This window comes from Gallinula chloropus (assembly GCF_964237585.1).
Source record: "Gallinula chloropus genome assembly, chromosome: 11".
Classification (NCBI taxonomy): domain Eukaryota; kingdom Metazoa; phylum Chordata; class Aves; order Gruiformes; family Rallidae; genus Gallinula; species Gallinula chloropus.
In genome coordinates this window covers 4324778-4338437 of record NC_140096.1, presented here as the reverse complement: position 1 = coordinate 4338437, position 13660 = coordinate 4324778, and the positions used below count along the sequence as shown (strand labels likewise).

Sequence of the window (13660 nt, the reverse complement as noted above, 5' to 3'; positions counted from 1 at the left end):
TCTCTCATTATCATCTCCTGGCCCAGGAAATGTCTTCTCTCTGTGAAACTGTCCTTGGTGAGACACATATCTGAGTGTACATCTATGATGATATGACTTTGGGAAAGTGAAACTGAGAAGAAACAGAAGTGAAGTTGGCCAGGCTGGTTTCCTTGTCCAAATTCAAAGTAACATAATCAAGAAAAGGAGACAACAGACTGAGATAAGTATCGCAATTTGCAAAGCCCTGACATTAAAGCAGTATGTTTTCTTTCCCCTCCTGCTCTTCAAATCTCTATCTTCTCCTTTGCCTTGAACTTGATAAGCCAGAAATCTTTAGCTGGGCTTATAACAGAGGCATTATTCTTAGCAGAATAGTGAAGATAACATATCTAATGAAAAGAGAAACATTAGGGTTTAACTTTTCAACTGGATGGAACAGGGATTTTCTTGCCTCCCACCTCTTGTTTCTTTTTTGCTGGATTTTGAGCAGAATGCTCTCTGCCTGGCATATTTTCTCAGTGAGGTGAGTGAATCACTCCTGCTTTGGCGAGTCTGGCTTCTTCCATGAGCTGTTCAAATTCCCATCAGTAACTCAGCAGTGGCCAGCTAATCTCATGGCACCAGAAAACCCTTCCTAAAGGGGATCCTGCCCAGACAGCTCATTGCTGGACTCCCTTTGAAGGCATACTGACCCTTCCCGTAGACATCTAGCCGAGACTTTAAACTACTCTTGGCCATTGCTCTATCTCCAGAGTCCTTTGCAGGACAAGGTGTTGGAGTCTGACCAACACAAACTCCCTCCAGTGCATCCTTGTGATGTTATTTAGCATGGCTCTGCCTAAAAACTTCTGTGACATGTAATGGCAGGAAGCAAAATAGCCAGAGGGTTCCAGCCCTGCCATTTCCCTCATTTCTTCTAAGTTCTGCTGTTCCCAAACACAGCCAGGGTGACCTGTGCAGGGTGCAGTATCCCCTCCAGCAAAGCATCAACAGAAAAAGCCCCAGACTTTTCAGGAGGAGACACTGTCAGGCAAGTGCACCCTTGCACTTGACTCCAAATCCCCTCCAGTTTCTAGAAGCACCCATTTCACCTTGAGCATTGCCATGTGCTGTTTCAGGGTGCTGAGGTATTTCAGTCTCTTAGAACCATGTGCTGAGCTTTGCAAGAACAGTCTGAAAACCCCAACACTTTGCAGAAGTTTTTTGCTTGGCAAAACCAATCCAATTGCTTTGAATATTTATCAGGTGTCATTTAATTTGCTAACTGATGTTGCCTGGGTCCTAGGTAGCTCTCCCAGGACACAACTACTGCCCTGGGCTTAGAAAATCCTGGGGTTTGACATAATCCTGTATTTCTTTCATCTTGTGCCTTCACTTTTCTTAGGGCTAAGGCCAGGGGCAGGGAGGGGAGCTTAGCTGATGTCTTGAGCTGCACTGTACCTCTCATGAGCAAGTGTGACACTCAGAGGGGTCTGGAGGGCAGTGCCAGGCAGCTGGCATTAGACTTGGGCTGCTGCTGTGAGAGCAATGTGGTCCTTGGGCTTTTATAATATTGGGGGCTGGTTTTGCTAAAAGAAAGAAAAGTATTTTTCAATTATTCTGTTTATACTTCTAAGCTACTTCTTTCCCAAAGTTTATTTTGGCTTTGGGAGGTGAAGAAAAGAATAAGCAAAGTGTAATTTCAGTGCTTTTCTACCCCATGGAGGACAGGAGGAGAAATTCCTCTGCCACACACACATTTGATCGCTGCTGCCAGGTGACAGAGGGTTTGTATAAACCCAGCATGTGCCCTTGCTGGCACACCAGAGCCAAAGCTGAGCAGACTTGGCGGGGGGGGAGAATAATTTGAGGGCAAAACTTTTTTTTGAGAGAAGAGTGGGTAAAAAGCTTGGGCTGTGCTACAGCAGGATGCCCAAATGCCAGAAATGCCTCACTGTTTCACTTCCCCTGGTCCCTTTAGAGGTAGACTTAATTGTTGGGAGGCAAAGCTGGGCACAGCCCCAGGGTGTGTGGGATGAGAAGAAAGGGATCTTTTCCACATTCCTATTTGTTTTGTGTATTTGAGGAGAGTCATGTGTGTTAAGAAAGCGTTGGGATGCCGCAAGCAGCTCCCTGCCGAGAGAAGCCGGCATCGCGCGTGGCAGCGCGTACGCTCCCTTTCCACAGTCCTCACCCTCAGGGTCAGTTAGCTTCAGAGTCTTGTTCCCATGGGTCAGCAGTGCCAGGGCAACCTGGGTTGCAGGTGAATACTGTTTAGTTTGTACAAAGACCGAGTCTTCTGGGACATCAGGTGCCAGTATCCTCCCCACTGGGAAGCTTTAGAGTACAGGAGCCATGAAACACAGGCAGGTGCAATCTAGTTCTGGGGAGGGCAAAGTTAACTGATGTTGCCATCCCCTAGAAGAGCGTTGTTTAAATACACCATGTGGCTTTGCTGCAGTGCTTTGCCTTCTCAGAACAAACGTGGATGTTTATAAACATTTTAATGTATTTCATTTTGGGTTTATGGCTTTAATCAATAAATGTCTCAAACTTCTCAAAAAGAAGTTTTTCACAGCTACTCTGCACTTTATATAAAAGGCCTCAGACTTGAAGAACATCCCTCTGAAGCAGTACCTTGGGGTACACTACAGAACCAGGACCTACAACCTGCCCAGAATGGGGTGGGAAACCCATGCTGCTGGACCACGTCCTTTTGAAGCTAGTGTGTTCTGATTGCACAGCTCAAATTACTGTGTCCAGGCCTAAAACAACATTCTCCTCTGCTAAATAATTTTGGTCCTGCTCTAGGGCTACAAGGGTCATAAAATTATAAACAAGTACTCACTCCAACCATGTTATTTCCATAGCAAAGCTCTGCAGAGGAGCAAACAGCCTAGCAGGCTCCCTTCTGCAGAATGATGGATGAAAGCACAGCACCGGTACCATGGGTGCCCCTGACATTTTCTTTGTGAAGCTAACACTGCTGCGTGGTTGGGGTGAGGAACCTGGTGCAGCATCCTCCCTTAGATCCTCTGGCATGGTTTGGGATAGGACACTAGAGTTAGCAGAGGCAAATAGCTCTTAGCACAACATCGCCCCAGTAAAGTGGGGGATAAAGATGGTCTCGTCCTGGGTGGAGACCTGTTGCGTCTGATGTTGGGTTCCTGCCCTCAGCTGCTTGTTGGCAACACAAGTTGAGTACAGCAAGACTCAAGAGCATAGTGTCACCAGGCTAAAGGCAGACTCTAGAAAGAGCCCTGAGCCCTTCTGACCAGGGCCTCCTCCCACCACTTCTAATTCAGAGAGTTTATTCTTACCTTCAGTTTGACTTTGACATTCTGCTCTTGATGGTGAAAACCCCAAACACAACCACAAAGCACAACCACACCAGTCCTTGGGAGTGAGATGCGACAGTTTGCCTGATATACATTATCCAGGGATGAACAGTATAATGAAAACTGCTTTTCCTGGAATAACCTGATTTTGCAGCACAGCCAACACTAAACATCCACAGGCAGAGGATCCACAGGCAGAGGGCAACGTGTGACCTCCCTCACTCCTCTGTCAAATGATTTCTAGTTCTGTCTCACTTGGCTGGGGGAGATCCCTCCCACACTGAGCGAATGCCTGACTGTCATAGGACCACTGGTGAACATGGATAAAAGCTATTTTTAATCTCTGTTTCTTATTGTAACAGTCTTCCTTCAGGCATCCTGTAGGCACTGTAAGTACCCTGTAGTTGTCCCAAAAAAGAGCACTCACAAGTGTTCATGTGATCGAATGCAGCTCGGTGTGGTACATAGTGACAGCTCACGTCAGTGTGATATCTGATTAAGAGATCCATGCATCCCTTTTGGGCACTGCAGCGCACAGAGGGGTGGGAAGCTGAAAGAACAGTATCAAAGAGCACCTAACCTCTGCATCAGATGACAGAGACATAATTGGTGGGCAAACTGGAGACTGCTGCGGTGAGAGCTAAATGAAGCAGGTTAGACTGAGGCCTGGATCCCGCAAGGACTTGGGCATGCAAATAGCTTTGTGCACATGATTGAGCTCCAGGGACTATTCATGTGCCTGAAGTCACTCTTGTGCACAGATCTGGGCCCCAGGACACATCCGAGGCCATCAGGAAGGACTGGGACTCAGGGGTTTAGACTGATGTTGGTGGGGGAGGGAGAGAAGCACATACACAATGTGTAAAAGGTTTTGTTCGCTGCGGGGGGTACACTGGGGATGTTCTGTTAGCTGTGCTCGCCTCAAAGCCATTCTGAGTCAGAGCCCAGACAGGGAGCACGGTCCATGCTCTGAATCCACGGGGCTGTACGAGCCCCCAGGGCCTGCGTGGCCCTGCCCACCAGTGGGAAGGTGGTCACCAGTAATACGGACCATGCGGCCAAAGAGCTGTCACCTATGCCACCTGCCAGGGAGCAGTGGGTGAAGCTCGGTCTCTCCTACTGACTTTATGTCTGCAGCAGAAAAGGGCCCGAAGGAGAGCCAATGCCTTTCCTTGGAGGTGCCAGGGTACCTCATCCTAAGCACGCAGTGGGAGTGCATCTGGAAAATGAGCAGGTACCTGTGATAGAGGGTATTTTCATGACTGCATCCCCAAGGAAATCCTATTTTCACTCAAATTACAAAGCTCAAGAATTCATTGAAAAGCTGTGTGTGTTTAAACCAAGGGCCTGTAATCAGTGCAGGATTTATTTGGAGGTTACTCTCTAGGGAAAGACAAGATAAAATAGTACTGCTGGTGGTGGTGTATCACAAGCCTTGGAATACTTGGTATGTTTGTTAAGTCTTTGGGTCCTGGAATCAACTCTCACTTGTTATAATCAAGTAGTTGTCTATTATTTTAAAGGCTTTAAAAGACAGTAGCAAATAACTAACAAGACCCACCTCCCCCACTTTTTGTTGTGAATTTGGGTGGGAGAAGGACATCCAGTTTTTGATGCTGCTAGACTCATGCAATGACATTAATAAAAAGTCTTACGCTTTTTCTTGAAAATGCAGTTTCCTGTAGGAAATATTATGGCTAGCTTTGATTTCCCCAGCAGAGAAGAAGGAATGCTCTTGTAGTGAAGAATTTGGTTGTAAGTCAACCACAAACCTCTCCACTTTCTTCTATTCTGCCAGCTATGTTCTGAGTCAAGCCAGCTGATAAGCCCCAGGGTCCCTTGAATACCCATTGCTGTCTTTTGCCAAAATTGTCTCCCTTGTCTACACTGCTGCTCTTCAGGCAGAATTGTTTTTAAGGAAAATGGTACAGCAACTTTTAAAGATTGTTCTATTTTCTTTATTTCTTTAAGGGGGGGTGGTTACGAGAAGCACACCCTCCTGTTGTTTTCCACTTAGAAAGATCCAGGAATCCCTCAGAGTGGTCCTGCAACAGAAGGGCAAGGAACAAGCAACCTGTCGGCCTGGACCAGATCTCCCATCCCTACTGAGGCTGAAGAATTTAATCTCAAATTAAACTTGCAATCACTAACTCATCAGGAGAAATGACTAAGATTCCCTAGGGGTATTGGCATGCTACTATCTGCTAGCAGAGCAACAGGCTTCATGTTTTCATTGATTTCCCAGGCCAGAGAAGCCAGTATTTGTTCAGCTGACTCATGGGAGCAGTTCACACCCATTTCACCGCTCTGCCTGCCGCAAATAGAAGTTTCATGTAGCTCAGCCAGAGGCAGGAGTTTGGGTGTAAATGTTCCTAGTGACAACAACAAAAAATTAAATCATTAGTCTAGGGCTGAGGAGACATCAACAACAGCACAGTAAAAACAACTGCTGAGTAGAGCAAGTGTTTAAAGATAAGATAAGACATTGGCTCTTGGGATTTGTTCCTACAAGGCTTTTCCTCACCCATAGATGCATCAGCATTTCCTGATGAAGTGGCAGAGGGTCACTCTGGTTTCCTTCTGTAATCAGCAGAAACTCTTCAGCAAGGCCACCTTACCGCTTCGCGTGCTAACACTTAAACCACCCTCCCCGCCAACTAGCAGGAAATGGTCTCTGGTTTTCTGTAATCAAAACATAACCTTTGGAGTTGGACTACACCTGCTCAAAGGCAACTCCCTGAACGTACAATGCCACATGCTTTCTTGGCTGTCCGTGATATGGATCCTTGTATCACTTGGGGATTTATGGAAAGAGGTCACAGAAAGCAACTCTAGGTCAAAATTGTTTGGTTGTTGGTGGCAGCAGCTCATTAATCAGAGCCATTGTTTTCTCTCTGACACTGCAGAGTGTACAGTCCTAAGGAATGCCAGAGATATCGTAGCCCTGTGCTTATGTTGAGTTATGTAGTGAGGGGACACATCCTTTCTTTGTAACTGGATGACAAGTCGAGAACTTAGATCTACAGTCATAAAATAAACAAGAGATCTGGGAAAGGAGGTGGCAACATCTGCAATCATCTGCCATGCACTCAAGAACAGTTTAAAGTATTTAGGAAATGCAGTCAATCTCATCTCAATGGAAAAAAAGGCTGGGAATGTTGTTATTTCTTGGTCCAAATCATGGTAATTCCTCTGGGAAAGAGAAGACCTGGCACATCTCCATGGTTAGCAAATATGCAGACCCAGTGGGAACAAGATATGCAAAAAAAGAGACCATGCTATATGCTAAAGACTTGGGGGGGGGGGGGGAGGGGCAGGGATCAAAAAATGTGAGGTATGAAACTGTCTTTGCCTTTCCTCCAACGCAGTCTCCTGAGAAAAGCTTTAGGGTTCCAGATGGAAGTGTTTCCATTGATTCCTGGATGGGATTACTTCATAGGCGCTCCAGACATAGCTTTCATTCTTCCTTAACTTGACCATCCTGAGAAGGGGGCACATTCTTTAGACAAGGCTGTGAGTTGGAGGAGGAGCAAGGGCACATGTTAGTTGGTCTCTAGGATGCACCATGTGTTCTGCCTTCCGATCACCTCCTTCCAGAGGACTCAACAAATGAGGACTCACTGATGCTCCATCTTCAGATATAACACAGCATTTATCTGAAAGTCAATCTAGCCAAAATTTCTCCCCTTTCTCCAGAGCATTTTGGGGGAAAATGGGAAGGCAGAATGCCATCTAGATCCATTTCCACCAGGTCCTCTCCAGGCATCCGTGTGTCAACTCAGAATTGTCACCATAGGTGAGTTCCTGGGAGCATATTTGTGTGCTGGTAGGTAGATCGCTGGATATTTTCATGGTGTGTCACACCAGCAGTTCCTCATAAGCACAGACAGTGAGCCATGGATCGAGCTGTGATTCCAGCTTGTCAAAACCCTACGTCCAGTTCCCTTTAATCTCATCAGGATTGCTCTATGCAGGGTAATTTATATGGGGTGAGTAGTTGCTTAGAAAGTTTTGGATGCTAAGGAAGGAATGGTTTAAAACTATTTTAGCTAAATTACTTTATTATTTTGAGTAGCTATCAGTAGATTAGCTCATTTATCAAAGGTGACATGTAAGGCTGAAAAGTCAACAGCAGCAATTCACAGACTTCATGTGTGTTGCAGCGCTGCACTAAACAGTGTGCTCACTCCCACATCAATGGGATTGAATTTGGCACCTCTCTATATTTCTTTCCAACTTATTTGTTTTGTACAGCTGCAAATAATGAAAGCAATTGTTGTGCTGACTCTGTTCCAAGAGCTATTCCCTAGCCTGCTCTTGTGCACAGAAAGAATCAGTCACTTTTAAAATCTATCTTGATATGAGCCAGGACCTCTCATGGAAAAACAAGTCAGAAAGCTCTGTTGATGCAAGGGTGATTTCTGTCTTGTTCCTACCTAGTTTTAACGTTTATACTGGACTTTTAACTTGGAATAAAGGGACTGCCTGTACTCAGGATAAGAGCAAAGCTCTTCAGGGTGGATTTTTTGTTAAAGAGAATGGACTTTTGAAAGTTAGATCAGTAGTAGGAAAGTTTTCGATAGGTCTCCTATATGCTTTTAGACCTTTCTCATCTTTTTCTGCTGAAGTGACAGTAGCCATCAAAGTAAAAAAAAAAAAAAAACAAACCAAATAATTTTCTTTTCTGTTAGGACATGATAATTTATTTAATTATTTTACTTGCTAATCCCAGCATCCCTGCACACTTCGTGGCAGGCTGGAAGTATACAGAGTGGTTCCTATACTATGGTGGCACTTCCTGCAGTGGGAACATGGTGCACCAAGGCCATATTAAAAGCTGTATGTAGGTCAGTCTGTTCACAGGGCAGGGAGAATGCAACAAGCTTTATTTTTTGGTAGGCAAGGAGTTGCTTTTAGTTTGGTGTTTAGGAGGCAGTGCAATAACCCATATGTGCATCAGCTTATATCTCATCCCAGCTGCCCATAGAGGTCAGGTGTCAAACTGGCAATGTAAAATATTAAGGAGATTAAGATACATCAGGTTTGCATAACAGTTTCTATCAGGAGCAGCCATCAGTGGTGAAATGAAATTTTTGCCCCAAAAAATTATGCTGGTTTCACATGTGTCAAAAATCTGTTCTGGTATTTGCCTGTGGAGACACCCAGAGATCAATGCTGGAGTCAGAGATCTAATTTAGTCTCCATCATCTTTACAGTATAATTTGCAACAGTAACTTAAAGCAGTCAGGCTTGTTTCTGAGCAACAGTTTTGGTACCACGAGGGTTTGGAAAATAACATGAAAATTCAAAGTGAACAGATGAAAATGGGATTACTTTGGGTTAAGGAGGTTGTTAATTTAAATTTCACTTGGCCACAGCACACTAATCAAAATATTGGCCAGTATTAACCCAAAATACAATCCCACTTACAGTATATACATATATATACATCACTGCTGAGGGATGATAAGTGTGAGATGCACCTAGCCTGGCTATTTAAGTTCTTAGCCAGAACATGCATTAACAGAGGAATTTGCATGTAAAATTAACAAGAGACACAGTTCTTCATACTACCAAGTCAATCAACTTCTTGTACTGTGTGTCAGCTCACTCCTTTAACAATGCAACATGAGAATTCATCCTAAGTAAAAGGCTTTGAAAAAGTGTGAGATGGATACCCTAGAGAGACACTGGAATGACCTGAGAAGAGAGAGAAGTTATGAAATCCCTGAAACTGTGATTCAGCATGAAGTATGATTCTTTGAAGCTCTGTAGGGTCTCTGCCAGCATTCAGCCTCTGCCTGCCTGTATGTAATGAGAGGAGGATGTTCCTCTACCATCTGCAGACTAAACTGGGGAGTCCCAAGTCTTTCTTCTTGTTGCATCTTGCAGGTGTGACTGTGGGGAAAACCCCCAAACTAGGCATACCATGTCCTTAATCACTCTACAATACAGAATGACCTTCCTAAGATCTGGGAAAAACAAAAAGGTGCTTTAAGCCCAACTGATGGCAATTATCAGGCTACGCCGTGTGGATCTGCTCTGGGTCCTGTCTTTCTGTGTGGAAATCTTTGTACATGGAAATGATTTGCTTGCAGTGATTTTGAGTTGGTAGAGGTGGATGAAGGAGAGTAGCACAGCCCCTGATTCGTTGTGGTTTGGTGAAAACTCTCTAGATGAGACCGACACATTCAGTGCATATGGAGCTGAGGATGGAACCATGGTTAGTGGGTTGCAAGCCAAAGAATAAGGAAACTTGGCCCTACATCTAAGCTGGTAGCTCCACTCCACTGAAGACAAGACTATTTCAGTGCCACAGAGATGTCTGTTTTTAAGGAAGAACGAGTTTACTTGTGCGTTGCAAGTTACTTTTATAGAGTATCATTTTTTCTGTATACTTTGGTGTTCAGCCAAGGATCAGAACCTGAAATCTAAGGAAGGGAACAGTGAAGATACTAAATACGTGCAATTAGATCTCAGTTTTGTAGCTTGACTCTGACATCTTTGGTATCAAGGATGCCCATATAGACAGTTCTGCGTCACTATTGTATGGGTGTTCTGCTGGTCTTCTGTATCTCAAGCAAAATGTTGATATGGTTTGAACCCACATCCCTTTTACTGCTAACCTGGTGATTTGCCACATTGTTTAACCCAAAGTCCAAAAGCCCCTTAGGTAGATTTGATACTACTTTATTGCATGGCACACTGTAACGGGGCCTTTAGCTGCTACAGTAATAACATTTTTGTAAATCAGAGTGCTTAGCAGAGAGGTTGGTACCATGGGAGATCCAATACCAAAGGCAGCTATTTATCTGCTTTTTTCTGTTGCAACTGGTAAGAGTCTAGGGAGAGAAAAGAAAATCTTCCCAAGGTTGAGTTTTATCAGCTTGTGCAATTCATCTCCCAGAGGAAGCGATGATGCCAACCCTATCTTTAGGAATATTTAAAATTAGAGAAGATAAAACACTAGGAGATGTCCTTCAGAAAACATTTGCTGGTGACCCACATGAAGTAATCTCGAAGAGCATCAGCTGCCATGCTTAGGGCCATGCTGTTCTGCTGAGATGGCCCAGCAGGTCTCTTCCCTTTCCAAACTTCACTGGTCCTACCTCAGCACGGCTGAGGTTCAGATGCAGGGTGGGCATCCTCAGCTTTGGACTCAAACATATCCATAAAGCAGTTCTTGAAAGAGGACTGTGGCTGTTTTCTAAGAAAGGCAGGAACAGGCACAGGAATTTGGATGAGGTTCTGCAGATGATAAGAGGGTGATATGCAAAACAGCCTCCAAACATGCTCTGCAGCTAAATCCAAGTATGACTGTCAAGCAAGATGACTGCCGGCTGACCACCCAATGTGTATGGGGTAGCGGCTCAGAGAAACCACCTCTTCCCTCAGGCCACATGCCCCAAAGTTTCCTACACAGAGCCTGGCCAGTGTGAATCTGACAGTCACCACCCTGCTTCTGGAGGTGCTGGTGGGTCGTGTAAGCACGATCACCAGTGGAAACGGGCAGTGTGTTTTCTCAGGCCTTTTGCCTAGCTGTGAATTCCTCCCCCCCATCAGCCAGCCCTCTCTTTTCTAGGAAAAAAAGTATCAGCTTGCACGGAAATAACTTCTTTGTGAAGGACATCTGTGTCCTCCGGTGTGATGAATCTCTGTTCTGCAGAAGGAGCTGGGCAAGGGAAGGGCCATGAGAGGGATGGAGTTGAAATCAGAGCAGGGAAGGTGGATGGTCAGAGTGAAGCAGAACAAAAGCCCACCCCCGTTAGCGTTACCTTATCATTTTTCCTTGAGCTATAAAGCCAGAAGCAAGTGAGCCAGAGCCTCCTGCAATCAGCTCAGCTAACCCGAGGTGATGTGATCACATTGCAGGGGTCATGTGTGCCAGAAGGGTGTACATGTGTCAGTGAAATCTGCGTGGTGGGTAATTACTTTGTTTTCTCAGTTTCTTAAGTTTACCCATTAGGAAGAAATGGGCTGAAACCAACTTTGGACTTGACCATGGAATCTGTTTTCGATCAGCTCCGCGTTCCACTTCTGTCGGCTTTGTCTGTGTGCCTGTCTCAGGAGGCTTTGGGGGTTTTTAAAGTTTGTTTTGAAGGGAGGGAGGCTGCTATTTTGGGAGACAAGATAAAAACTGGTTTTTGGAGATAGGGAGAGAGAACGTAACGATCTCCTAAAGATCCAATCCCAGTTTCAGTTACATGTTCTGCAGCTCAGGAGATGCTGTGATCTCTCTTGCCTGAAACCTCCCTGGGCAGTTTGGCTATACTGGGTCTGGGAGCTGATTTCCTTACTGGTTAACATTAAACTGGAAATTACCATCCGACCGAGGGAAGTGGCTGCAAATCATGTGTGAAATCCTCCTTAATGACAAACTCCATCAGGCCCTGGAACGGGCCTTCAGTCGCTGCCTTACAGCCTCCACTGCACCGTTCCCCTGACATGACCCCGACTTCTCCCCTGTTTGTCAGGCAGCTGTGACATAATGTTTTCGATGGCAGCGTTCGGAGGAATTCTGCTTGTGGCAAAGCAGGAATCTGCTTCGAATTAGCACTGCCTGTATTTATCAAGCCTACAGAGCGCGGCTGCCTGTTGACAGCCATTCCTCCTCCTATCCCCACAGGTTTCCAGGCTGGCGCACTTGACCTGCTGGGAGGAAGCACGTTGCCGGCGCTGGAGTGCGGCCTCCCTCGAGCCCAGCAGAGTGACGGCAGGTGGGTGATGCACCAGGCCTGATGACCAATGCTGAGCTTGTTTTTTCAGTGCCAGGGTCCTGACTTCTGGGTTTACTTAGAGGGGCTTTGGGGTGATGGGGATCAGAAACTTAGGGACATCTTTGCCTCACCGCTGCCGTAGCCCTCAGCTAGAGCAGCCCCTTCCCTAGCAGAGTGGTTAAGCTGCCACCAATCAGTTCATCCTCTGGAAAAACTGGCATAGGGGTGATGACTGAAGCATGACCTTGGAAACAGTGGGTCTGATTTGTGGGATCCTGCCTGTAAAGGTGCACCCAGGAACAGAGCTGGTTTACATTAAAGCCACCTACGCCACTTAGCAAAAGCTGGGCAGGAAATTCTTCTCTCTTCATGTCTAAACACTTAAGATCTATTTATTTATTTTAATTCCTGTTGTGCATAGGGATAAAACGCAAATCCTTCAAAGGTTTTTCTTATTATGAAAAGCAGCAACAGAAAAAGACTCATCTAAAAATAGCCAGATATTTAGGGCAGCCCCCGGTAGTGGGAGACACAGATTCAGAGGCTTGATTCCACCAAGGACCATGGTGCCTCCATCATCCTACGCATGCCTCTCAATGACAAGGTCATGGCATTATTGGGTTGTGACCAGAAACACCATCCTGGCTGGAAAACCTTTCCTGGAAAACTGCATCTAACCCAGCCACTTTCCCCATTTAATTTTGCCACAGAGTCATTTTCTAATGAAAAGCTCTTTTGTCATAAATTCCCTGACTGGTTCATTTTGGGTTTTTTACTATTGATTTCAAACCAAGCAGAAACAAGCCCACCACGGTTTTCTTTTCCTAAAACCCCACCTTTTCAGCCCAAGAGTTTCTGGCAGTTCCTACAGACAGACGAAACATGCAGCTGCCCTTTGACCATTACAATTATTTCTTGTGACAGAGAGTTAATCGAAATGTGACCCTAAAAGTAATTAAATGAGGAAAGCAACTCTTGGCTTTGGAGCTCTCTCCTGCTACAAAGTATGAGACACCCTGGTAAGGAATACAGAACTGTATGGCAATAATGAAGAGCAAAGGGAATCATGAAAGTTAAGTGAGCACTAAATGGGAGCAAAGTGAAAACGTTATGTCACCAAGAAAGAGAAGCGTCACCACTTGATTCAGGGGGAGAAAAGTACCATGTGGGAGATGAAAGAATAATGCAAATTCATGCAGGCATGAATCAAGGTTCCTTCCTGTGCCAAACACACACATACAGCCATGATTTGCTGCACTAGGATTGCAGAGAACTAATGCCAACAATGAAATCCAGATCTGACACCCTGCTGAACACACAAATGGCTCATCAGGGTAGACCCAGCATTTGCTGGGGTCCTTAACATGCTTCTTTCAGAGGTCTGAACCTGCTTGTCACAATTAGCCAGCAAAATATTTGGCATGGCATATGAATTTTGGTCTGGCAGATGTGAGCTATAGTACTGAGAAACTTTTCCACATGCTGAAGAAAATCAACAGGTTCTTAGCATCTCTTGCTGAATATGGTGGTATTTGGGCATGACACATATCAGGGGAAGAGGGCTAAGTAATGCCCACTACAGAGGAACAGATCCATTGTAAAAGCAAGTATTGCACAGTCATGTAAAGGTGGGTTTAATTGTTT

General features: G+C 45.2%; 1 protein-coding gene across 1 annotated transcript in view; it reads right to left on the bottom strand.

Annotated features, from left to right (window-relative positions):
- LOC311195773 (vascular endothelial growth factor receptor kdr-like) overlaps window positions 1-13660 on the bottom strand; it is a gene marked incomplete at both ends in the record, with an annotated part of 127719 nt that overhangs the window by 93190 nt on the left and 20869 nt on the right. The gene's annotated exons all lie outside the window — the stretch shown is intronic.